Genomic DNA, 12205 nt, shown 5'->3' on the forward strand with positions numbered 1-12205 from the left:
AATAATAACAATGCAAGGAAGATGATTGGTGACTTTACTGCACCAAATTCCAATTTACATGGAAGAAGCATCTCAATTCCTGCCATTGGAGCGAATAACTTTGAGCTTAAACCTCAGTTAGTTTCTCTGATGCAACAGAACTGCAAGTTCCATGGACTTCCATCAGAAGATCCTTTTCAGTTCTTAACTAAATTCTTGCAGATCTGTGATACTGTTAAGACCAATGGGGTTGACCCCGAGGTCTACAGGCTTATACTTTTCCCATTTGCTGTAAGAGACAGAGCTAGAATATGCTTGGACTCTCAACCTAAAGCTAGCCTGAACTCTTGGGAAAAGTTGGTCACGGCTTTCTTAGCCAAGTTCTTTCCTCCTCAAAAGCTTAGTAAGCTTAGAGTGGATGTTCAGAACTTCAAACAAAAAGAAGGTGAATCCGTCTATGAAGCTTGGGAGAGATACAAGGAACTGACCAAAAAGTGTCCTTCTAACATGCTTTCAGAATGGACCATCCTGGATATATTCTATGATGGTCTGTCTGAATTATCAAAGATGTCATTGGACCATTCTGCAGGTGGATCCATTCACCTAAAGAAAACGCCTACAGAAGCTCAAGAACTCATTGACATGGTTGCAAATAACCAGTTCATGTACACTTCTGAAAGGAATCCTGTGAATAATGGGACGCCTATGAGGAAGGGAGTTCTTGAAATTGATACTCTGAATGCCATATTGGCTCAGAATAAAATATTGACTCATCAAGTCAATATGATCTCTCAGAGTCTGAATGGATTGAAGGAATCATCCAACAGTACAAAAGAGGCATCTTCTGAAAAAGAAGCTTATGATCCTGAGAACCCTGCAATAGCAGAGGTAAATTACATGGGTGAATCCTATGAAAACACCTATAATCCCTCATGGAGAAATCATCTAAATTTCTCATGGAAGGATCAACAAAAGCCTCAACAAGGCTTTAATAATGGTGGAAGAAACAGGTTTAGCAATAGCAAGCCTTTTCCATCATCCACTCAGCAACAGACAGAGAATTCTGAGCAGAATCCATCTAGCTTAGCAAATATAGTCTCTGATCTATCTAAGGCCACTTTAAGTTTCATGAATGAAACAAGGTCCTCCATTAGAAATTTGGAGGCACAAGTGGGCCAGCTGAGTAAAAGAGTCACTGAAACTCCTCCTAGTACTCTCCCAAGCAATACAGAAGAGAATCCAAAAAGAGAGTGCAAGGCCATTGATTTAACCATCATGGCCGAACCTACAAGGGAGGGAGAGGACGTGAATCCCAGTGAGGAAGACCTCCTGGGACGTCCAGTGATCAACAAGGAGTTTCCCTCTGAGGAACCAAAGGAATCTGAGGCTCATCTAGAGACCATAGAGATTCTATTGAACCTCCTTATGCCATTCATGAGCTCTGATGAGTATTTTTCTTCTGAAGAGAATGAAGATGTCACTGAAGAGCAAGTTGCCAAGTACCTTGGTGCAATCATGAAGCTGAATGCCAAATTATTTGGTAATGAGACTTAGGAAGATGAACCTCTCTTGCTCATCAATGAACTGAGTGATCTGGATCAACTGACATTGCCTCAGAAGAAACAGGATCCTGGAAAGTTCTTAATACCTTGTACCATAGTCACCATGACCTTTGAGAAGGCTCTATGTGACCTTGGGTCAGGGATAAACCTCATACCACTCTCTGTAATGGAGAAACTGAGAATCTTTGAGGTGCAAGCTGTCAGAATCTCATTAGAGATGGCAGACAACTCAAGAAAACAGACTTATGGACAAGTAGAGGACGTCCTAGTAAAGGTTAAAGGCCTTTACATCCCTGCTGATTTCATAATCCTAGACACTGGGAAGGATGAGGATGAATCCATCATCCTTGGAAGACCCTTCCTAGCCACAGCAAGAGCTGTGATTGATGTGGACAGAGTTGAATTGATCTTTCAACTGAATGAGGACAACCTTGTGTTTAAAACTCAAGGATCTCCTTCTGTAACCATGGAGAGGAAGCATGAAAAGCTTCTCTCACTGCAGAGTCAACAAAATCCCCCACAGTCAAACTCTAAGTTTGGTGTTGAACCCCCACATACAAACTCTAAGTTTGGTGTTGGGAGGTTCCAACCTTGCTCTGATTATCTGTGAGGCTCCATGAGAGCTCACTGTCAAGCTATTGACATTAAAGAAGTGCTTGCTGGGAGGCAACCCAATGTTATTTAATTATATTTATTTTATTATTACTTTATTTTTTAGGTTGATGATCATATGAAGTCATAAAAACTACTGAAAAATCAAAAACAGAATGAAAAACAGCATTAAAAACAGCACACCCTGGAGGAAAGCAGTCTGGCGTTTAAACGCCAGAAACAAGCATCTGTCTGGCGTTTAACGCCAGAAATAGGCACCAAGCTGGCGTTTAACGCCAGAAACAAGCATCTACCTAGCGTTAAACGCCAGAAACAAGCTACATTTGGGCGTTTAATGCCAGAAACAGGCAGCAGTCTGGCGTTAAACGCCAGGATTGCACAGCAAGGGCGTTTTACACGCCTAAGTGGAGCAGGGATGTTAAGTCCTTGACCCCACTTGATCTGTGGACCCCACAAGATCCCCTCAGGATCTGTGGACCCCACAGGATCCCCACCACTTCTTCTCTCCTCTTCACACCTTTTCATAACTCTCTTCCCCAAAATAACCTCCACCAATCACCTCCAATTCCCTTCCAAAACCATCATACACCCACCTACACCCACCCACTCAAATTCAAACCATCACTCCTTCCTTTTCACACATCATAACCACCTTAAACCCCCAGTGGCCAAACCATTCACACACCTCCATCTCCTCCATCTCTTCTTCTTCTCATCCTTTCTTTCTTCTTTTGCTCGAGGACGAGCAAACCTTCTAAGTTTAGTGTGGTAAAAGCATTACTTTTTTTCCATAACCATTTATGGCACCTAAGGCCAGAGACACCCTCATTGAAGAGGACAAGCCCATCACTAAGAAAAGGATAGAGCAAATAAGAGATCATGGACCTCAACATGAGCATGAGGAAATTCCTCACCATGAAATCCCTGAGATGTCTCAAGGGATGCACTTTCCTCCATAAAACTATTGGGAGCAAATCAACACCTCCCTAGGAGAATTAAGTTCCAACATGGGACAACTAAGGGTGGAACACCAAGAGCACTCCATCATCCTCCATGAAATTAGGGAAGATCAAAGAGCTATGAGGGAGGAGCAACAAAGGCAAGGAAGAGACATAGAGGAGCTCAAAAGTACCATTGGTTCTTCAAGAAGAGGAAGACGCCACCCTCACTAAGGTGGATTCATTCCTTAATCTTCTTGTCTGTTTATTTTCTGTTTTTGGTTTCCATGCTTCATGTTTAATTATATTTATGTCTTATTACATGATCATTAATGTCTAAGTGTCTATGTCTTAAAGTTATGAATATGAATCCATCACCTCTCTTGAATAAAAAATGTTTTAATTACAAAAGAACAAGAAGTACATGGTTTCGAATTCATCCTTGAAACTAGTTTAATTATTTTGATGTGGTGGCAACACTTTTTGTTTTCTGAATATATGCTTGAACAGTGCATATGTCTTTTGAATTTGATGTTTATGAATGTTAAATATGTTGGCTCTTGAAGAATAAGGAAAAAGGAGAAATGTTTTTTGATAATCTGAAAAATCATAAAAATGATTCTTGAAGCAAGAAAAAGCAGTGAATACAAAAGCTTGCAGAAAAAAAAATGGCGAAAAAAAAAGAGAAAAAGAAAAAGCAAGCAGAAAAAGCCAAAAGCTCTTTAAACCAAAAGGCAAAAGCAAAAAGCCAATAGCCCTTAAAACCAAAAGGCAAGGGTAATAAAAAGGATCCAAGGCTTTGAGCATCAGTGGATAGGATGGCCTAAAGGAATAAAATCCTGGCCTAAGTGGCTAAACCAAGCTGTCCCTAACCATGTGCTTGTGGCGTGAAGGTGTCAAGTGAAAACTTGAGACTGAGCGGATAAAGTCAAGGTCCAAAGCAAAAACAGAGTGTGCTTAAGAACCCTGGACACCTCTAATTGGGGACTCTAGCAAAGCTGAGTCATAATCTGAAAAGTTTCACCCAGTTATGTGTCTGTGGCATTTATGTATCCGGTGGTAATACTGGAAAACAAAGTGCTTAGGGCCACGGCCAAGACTCATAAAGTAGCTGTATTCAAGAATCAACATACTGAACTAGGAGAATCAATAACACTATCTGAATTCTGAGTTCCTATAGATGCCAATCATTCTGAACCTCAATGGATTAAGTGAGATGCCAAAACTATTCAAGAGGCAAAAAGTTACAAGTCCCGCTCATCTGATTAGAGCTAAGTTTCATTCATATTTTGGAATTTATAATATATTTTCTTCTTTTTATCCTATTTGATTTTCAGTTGCTTGGGGACAAGCAACAATTTAAGTTTGGTGTCGTGATGAGCGGATAATTTATACGCTTTTTGGCATTGTTTTCACATAGTTTTTAGTATGATTTAGTTAGTTTTTAGTATATTTTTATTAGTTTTTAATTAAAAATCACATTTCTGGACTTTACTATGAGTTTGTGTGTTTTTCTGTGATTTCAGGTATTTTATGGCTGAAATTGAGGGACTTGAGCAAAAATCAGATTCAGAGGTTGAAGAAGGACTGCAGATGCTGTTGGATTCTGACCTCCCTACACTCAAAGTGGATTTTCTAAAGCTACAGAACTCCAAATGGCGCGCTCTCAATTGCGTTGGAAAGTAGACATCCAGGGATTTCCAGCAATATATAATAGTCTATACTTTGCCCGAGTTTAGATGACGCAAACTGGCGTTCAACGCAGTTCCATGCTGCATTCTAGAGTAAAACGCCAGAAACAGGTTGCAAAGTGGAGTTAAATGCCAGAAACAGGTTACAAACTGGCGTTCAACTCCAAGAGAAGCCTCTACACGTGTAAAGCTCAATGCTCAACCCAAGCACACACCAAGTGGGCCCCAGAAGTGGATTTCTGCATCATTTACTCATTTCTGTAAACCCTAGTAACTAGTTTAGTATAAATAGGACTTTTTACTATTGTATTTACATCTTTGGAACATCTTTGGATTATCTTTTGATCCTTTGACCACTTTTTGGGGTCTGGCCATTCGGCCATCCCTGGACCTTATCACTTATGTATTTTCCACGGTAGAGTTTCTACACTCCATAGATTAAGGTGTGGAGCTCTGCTGTTCCTCGTGAATTAATACAAAGTACTACTGTTTTTCTATTCAATTCAAGCTTATTCCTTCTCTAAGATATCCATTCGCACCCAAGAACATGATGAATGTGATGATTATGTGACGCTCATCATCATTCTCACCTATGAACGCGTGCCTGACAAACACTTATGTTCTACATGCAAACAAGCTATAATGAGTATCTCTTAGATATCTAATACAGAGGACCGAGTCCGAGATATTAGGATCTTCGTGGTATAAGTTAGAACCCATGGACAGCCATTCTTGAGATCCAGAAAGTCTAAACTTTGTCTGTGGTATTCCGAGTAGGATCTGGGAAGGGATGGCTGTGACGAGCTTCAAACTCGCGAATGCTGGGCGTAGTGACAGACGCAAAAGGATAGTAAATCCTATTCCAGTATGATCGAGAACCGACAGATGATTAGCCATGCAGTGATAGCGCATTGGACCATTTTCACAGAGAGGATGGGATGTAGCCATTGACAACGGTGATGCCCTACATACAGCTTGCCATGGAAAGGAGTAGGAATGATTGGATGAAGACAGCAGGAAAGTAGAGGTTCAGAGGAACGAAAGCATCTCTATATGCTTATCTGAAATTCTCACCAATGAATTACATAAGTATCTCTATCCTAGTTTATGTTTTATTTATCTTTTAATTATTAAAACTCTATAACCTTTTGAATCCGTCTGACTGAGATTTACAAAGTGACCATAGCTTGCTTCAAGCCGACAATCTCCGTGGGATCGACCCTTACTCACGTAAGGTTTATTACTTGGACGACCCAGTGCACTTGCTAGTTAGTTGTATCAAAATTGTGAAAAGAACTAAAATTATGAACGTGCGTATTAAGTTTTTAGCGCCGTTACCAATGAATGAACAATCACGATTTCATGCACCACGTGTCATCATTGCAAGGAGGCTGGACACTTCAAGCTAAACTATCTAAAGCTCAAGAAAGAGGACAAAGGAAATAAGGAAAAGAAGAGAGTGCTCATGGAAGCTTGGGAGGATCTTGAGAACGACTCCAATGAGGAAGAAGACTCTGAAGCTGAAGATAAAGACTATTTCATGGCGGGAAACAATAATCTTGTTAAGGTAAATTTCTATGATCTGTCCATAGATGATTTACATGCCATTTTTGATGATCTTACTTACTCTAAACACCTCAAAACTGCTAGATAAGTACAATGAGTGCAGATCTGAAAGAGATGTGTTAAAAGTTGAAAATAATTTTTTAAAAGAAAAAGTGAAGAAAACTGAATGTGCTTTGGACACTATTGAAGAAAACAGATTTCTAAAATCTGAAATTGAAAAATTAAAAGGAAAGCACATTGTGGATCCTTCTCATGAGTTAATTGCTGAAAATGAAAGACTAAATGGTATGATTAAAAGGCTGAATGGTGACTTAGCAAAATTTGCTCAAAGCTCTAGTAGCTTGGACAAATTACTTACAAGCCAAAGACCATTGTTTGAAAAATCTGGTTTAGGTTATATAACCAAGGAATGTGCGGTTTGTAATGATTCCTCTATGAAATTTGTAGCTTTTTCATCAAATACTAAATCCACAACCAACAATCTGGTATTGGATATGTTCCAATATTGGAAGAAAATTTTGATGAAGTTTACACAAGTGAAAATGAACCTTCACCAAGAACCGAACATACTTTAAACAGGTCAGGTCTAGGTATATTTCGAAAAATGAGGTTGCTTTTAAGAAACCATCAGTTTACAACAAAACCTCATATTTGAAAAGCCCAAAAGTTTTCAAAAATTCTGGTGAAAATGCATTTGCAAAGAGGAATAATTATAACAAAAACCAGTTTGTAAAAAGAAATGCACCTCTTCCAAAAACTAGAAAATTTCAACCTTTTAATCATTTCGAGAAAAATAACTCACACCAATTTCAGCGATATGCATCAGAAAATCACTGTTTAAATTGCAAGAAACCTGGTCACTCATATGCACAATGTTTCATTGAAAAGAGAGTTATGGAAAACCAAATTTACAAAGTTGTTTGTGATTTCAATGCACTTGAGAAACCAAGATGGATTAACTTCAAAGGATCCAAATTAATTAGGATACCTAAGGTTACTTGAAGTTTCTCATGCAGATTTGCCTAGCATCCAAGAACAAGAAGGATATGTGGTACTTGGATAGTGGATGCTGAAGGCACGTGACTGGAAGGTCAACTTACTTCATCAAACTAAACAAGTATGATGGAGGTTTTGTGACCTTTGGAGATGATGGTAAAGGTAAAATTATTGCAGTTAGAAAAGTAGGTAATGAACAATCTACTTTCATTGATGATGTATTTTTAGTATGTGGTTTAAAGCACAATCTTTTGAGTATAAGTTAGCTGTGTGACTTAGGATATTTAGTGACCTTCAAAAGACTTGAATGTTGTGTTGTAAATGAAAAGACAAATGAAGTGCTTTTTGTTGCCAAGCGTTGTAATAATGTGTATGGACTTACCCTTGATGAACTAAAAGATCAAAATGTAGCCTGTTTTCATTCTAAAGAATCTGAAAAGTGGCTATGGCACAAGAGATTGGGCCATGCAAGTATATTTCAAATTAACAAACTTGTAAAGAAAGAGTTAATAAGAGGTCTTCCTTTGATAAAGTTTGACAAAGACATCACTTGTGATGCTTGCCAAATGGGAAATCAAACTAAAAGTTCATTTAAACCAAAGGAAGACATCTCTACTAAAAGGCCACTTAAGTTGCTACACATTGATTTATTTAGTCCAACAAGAACTCAAAGCCTAGGTGGTAAACATTATGGTTTAGTGATTGTGGATGACTATACTAGGTTTGGTTGGGTTTTATTTCTTGCTCACAAAAATAAATCCTTTTCGGCCTTTGAACCTTTTTGCAAGAAAATTCAAAATGAAAAGGATTTGAAGATCTCTTCTATAAGAAGTGATCATGGAACTGAATTTGAAAACAATTTATTTGAATCCTTTTGTGAGGAATTTAGAATATCTCACAACTTCTCTTGTCCAATGACACCACAACAAAATGGTGTGGTGGAAAGAAGAAATAGAAGCATACAAGAAATGACAAGAGTTATGCTTTGTGAGAACAATGTTCCAAAATTCCTTTGGGCTGAAGCGGTTAACACAACTCTCACTTCTCTCTAGGAGTAGGAATTAGGATTAGGATTAGTTCTTAGATCTAGGTTTCAATTCATGCCTTCTTCTATTTTTGATTCTCAATTCTTGTTGTTACATTCATCTTCCTTTATTCTTTTGTTGTAATCTCTTCTATTTTGCTTCCATGCTTTGTTGTAGATCTACTTTTGTTCCTTCTCTTCTCTTTCAATTCAATTAGAGGTAATTCATAATAATTGTGTTCCTTTTGATTGTTGTTGTTAATTCATTGCCATAATTGTTGTTAGATTCTATTTTTGTTGTCAATTTACTTTGCTTTCCTTTTATGCCTTCCAAGTGTTTGATAAAATGCTTGGTTGGATTTTAGTATAGATTTTATTCCTCTTGGCTTTGGTAGAGTAATTAATGATGCTTGAGTTGTCTAATTCCCTTGTTGATTGATAATTAGAAGTTGCTAATTGATTTGGATACCACTAACGCTAGTCTTTCCCTTGGGAGTTGGCTAGGACTTGTGGAATCAAGTTGATTCATCCACTTGACTTTCCTCCATGATTAGATGTTAACTAAGTGGTAGCAATAGACAATTTTGGTCACAATTGAGGAGGATAACTAGGATAGGACTTCTAATTCTCACAACCTTGCCAAGAGCTTTCTAGTTGTTAGTTTATTTTCATTGTCATTTACATTTCACGTCTCTTATCCAAAACCCCAAAATACAACTCATAATCAATAACAAAACACTTTGTTGCAATTCCTAGGGAGAACGACCCGAGGTTCAATACTTCGGTTTATAAATTTAGGAGTTTGTACTAGTGACAAACAAAATTTTTGTATGAAAGGACTATTGTTGGTTTAGAAACTATATTGCAACGAGAATTTATTGTGAATTCTAAACCACACAAAAGTCTAATCATCAGAGTCGAGACGAGAAGCCAGCGCGCTTATGTGGCTGGGCCACAAGTCATTGGACGCGCGCGCGCACTATGCACCTGCGCTCAGATCGCAGAAGACTCCAGGTGCGCGTACGCGTCGAAGACGCACATGATTTTTTAAAGGAAAAATGTGACCAGCAATTTCAGGGGACCCCAGGCCCAGTTTTGGAGCAGAATTTTGGAGGGAAAAGCTTAAGAAGACCAAGGATTAGGAGTGTTAGGACAATTAGTCATAATTCTAGATATTTTAGAGAGTTAGTTACATTTTGTTTTTAGAGAGAGAAATTCCAACTTCTCTCTAAGATTTCACTTCCTCCATTGCAATTCTCCTTTGATTCCTTGGTGAGATCCATTGCTAATTCACTTTTGTTTGGATACAAGTTGTAGATCCACTCTTCTTCTACTCTTAATTGATACTCTTTTGATTCAATTTCTTAGATCTAGATTTTTTTGACTTTGTTACTTTGAACTTGGATTAATAAATTGTGGAATTTCATTCAATTGCTTGATTGTTGATGATTGTTTGGATTAGATAGCTTTAATTCAATTTTCTTCTCTCAATTACATCATGTCTTCTATGATTGCCTACCAATTGTTTGTGATAATGACAACCCTAGCTATGGAGTAGATTTCTCTTACTTGGCTTAGGGGTTGAGTTATTAGAGACACTTGAATAGTGGATATCAATTATAGATTATGAATTGAGAATTGCTAATTGACTTAGAGTGCACTAAAGCTAGACTTCCCTAGGGTGAGACTAGGACTTGTGACTCAAGTTAGTTACTCTTATTTGACTTTCCTCCATTGTTAGGGGTTAACTAAATGAAGCAACAATCAATTGATATCATAATTGAAGGAAACTATAATGATGGAACTTCCAATACTTACCCTTAGCCAAGGCTTTTATCTCAATTAATTGTTGTTTGCTTTTGTTAGCTTGAATTCTTGCACCAACTCTCAAAACCACAAAAGATTTCCTAATCAATGATGTGCATTCTAAAGCAATTCCTAGGGAGAACGACCCGAGATCAATACTCTCGGTCATAGATTTTAGAATTGTTTGATGCGATATTTGCGTGTTGGTTAGACTATACTCACGATTGGATTCATTGTTAATTTCTAACCGGCATAAGAATATTCGGTTTATCAAAATGGCGCCGTTGCCGGGGAGTGCTTATGTGTGCCATTCTATTGGTTAGTGTGAATATGTTAATATGTGAATACTTGCATTTCTCTCTTGATTGTTTGTTTGTTTGATTGTTAATTAGGATTAGTCTTTGCTTAGATACCAATTGATGTCATGAGCTTCTTTTCTCCTTCATTGCATGATGCGTTCACTACCAAATCCGAGCTTAGCACCATTTGATTCGGAAATTGAAAGAACTTTGCTTTATATTAGGCAAGCTCGGAGGCGGTTAGCCTTTGAGGAAGGTAAAAAGGTTCTTACCAATTCACCAACCATATCATCGTCATCCAACGAAGGCACTAATTACTCTTCCGTTGATACTACTAATAGTTCTTCTTTTTATCTAGGTGTTGACGATATGGCCGCTCCAAGGAGAGTTACTCTCAAGGAAGCGGGTGCACCGGATTTTGTTCTTCAACCTTTCCATGTACTTCATCCCAACTTGAATACAAACTTTGAACTCAAGACCGCTCTCATCAATCTTTTACCCAAGTTCTATGGACTTCCCGCACAAGATCCAATTAGACACCTCAAGGACTTTCATGGTGTATGCTCAACTACTAGGCGGGAAGGATCCGATGAAGTGGCTATATGGTTGTCGGGAAGGACTTTAAGGGAAGAGCCAAGGAGTGGTTTTATACCTTACCTAGTGATGTTGTGTCCGATTAGGATTTGCTTAAAAGAGAATTCCTTGATAAATTCATGCCCGTAGAAATGACGGACAAGCTAAGGAAGGAGATCTCATGTATTGTACAAGGCGAGATGGAAACTTTATATGAGTATTGGGAGTGATTCCACAAACTTCTTGACTCGTGCCCTAACCACATGATTGACACTCAAGTATTGCTTAGCTATGTGTGCCAAGGCATGAGGGAGCAAGATAAGAATTTATTGGATGCTTCAAGCAACTGTTCTTTGTCGAAGTATAGGACGGCGGAGGAGGCATGGCAACTCATTACTGACTTGGCCGAGTTCACTCAACATGCTAGACACAGAGTCAACCGCCCAAAGGCCGTGAATGAAGTTTCTTCTAGTGGTGAGACCGCTACCCTTACTAAGACCTTATGTGAGATGACAAGTCTTCTAAAGCAACTCCAAGTGAATCAACAACAACCTCCATCCCAACAACAACCACCACCTCCTCAAAACCAACAAGGTCAACAATTGGTCCCCCAAAAAGTGTGCGGCATTTGCTCATGCTACTCCCACTACATGGATGAGTGTCCAAGTCTCCAAGAAGATAACACTCTAGCGTCTACCTATAACTTTTATGATCGCTCCTACTATGAACGTGCCAATCAAGGATACCATTTACAAGAGAGCAATTACAACCAAGGGTACCCCCAACAAGGAGGCAACTATAGCCAAGGGAGTAACAACTCTAATCAAGGTTGGAGGGATGGCTCCAACCAAGGTTGGCGGGATAATTATCAACAAGGAGGTAGGGACAATGGAGGCAACCAAAGATGAAAAAACAACACTCCACAAAACCGATATTCACAAAACCCTCCAAACCAACAACCAAACCAAGGAAGGAACTATCAAACCTACATACCACCTCATAGGCAACTACCTCAACCCAACCAACTCCAAGCACCACAAATCACATATCCTTCCACTTCTCTAAATCAAGATGACACACTTCGATCCATACTCCAAGGGCAAAAAAAAAACTCCAAAACACACTCAACTCAAGTCTCAATGGTCTTACTTCCACCCTC

The 12205-nt window shown here is 38.7% G+C and overlaps 1 non-coding gene across 1 annotated transcript; it reads right to left on the reverse strand.

Annotated features, from left to right (window-relative positions):
• Positions 1–384: 384 nt before the first annotated feature.
• LOC148574111 (small nucleolar RNA R71) lies at positions 385–492 on the reverse strand. Its single transcript, XR_015906363.1, has one exon. It is a non-coding gene; the product is annotated as a small nucleolar RNA R71 (small nucleolar RNA).
• Between the last annotated feature and the right edge of the window lie 11713 nt (positions 493–12205).

Source organism: Arachis ipaensis, chromosome B2 (genome assembly GCF_059453495.1).
Source record: "Arachis ipaensis isolate K30076 ecotype BB chromosome B2, ASM5945349v1, whole genome shotgun sequence".
NCBI lineage: Eukaryota > Viridiplantae > Streptophyta > Magnoliopsida > Fabales > Fabaceae > Arachis > Arachis ipaensis.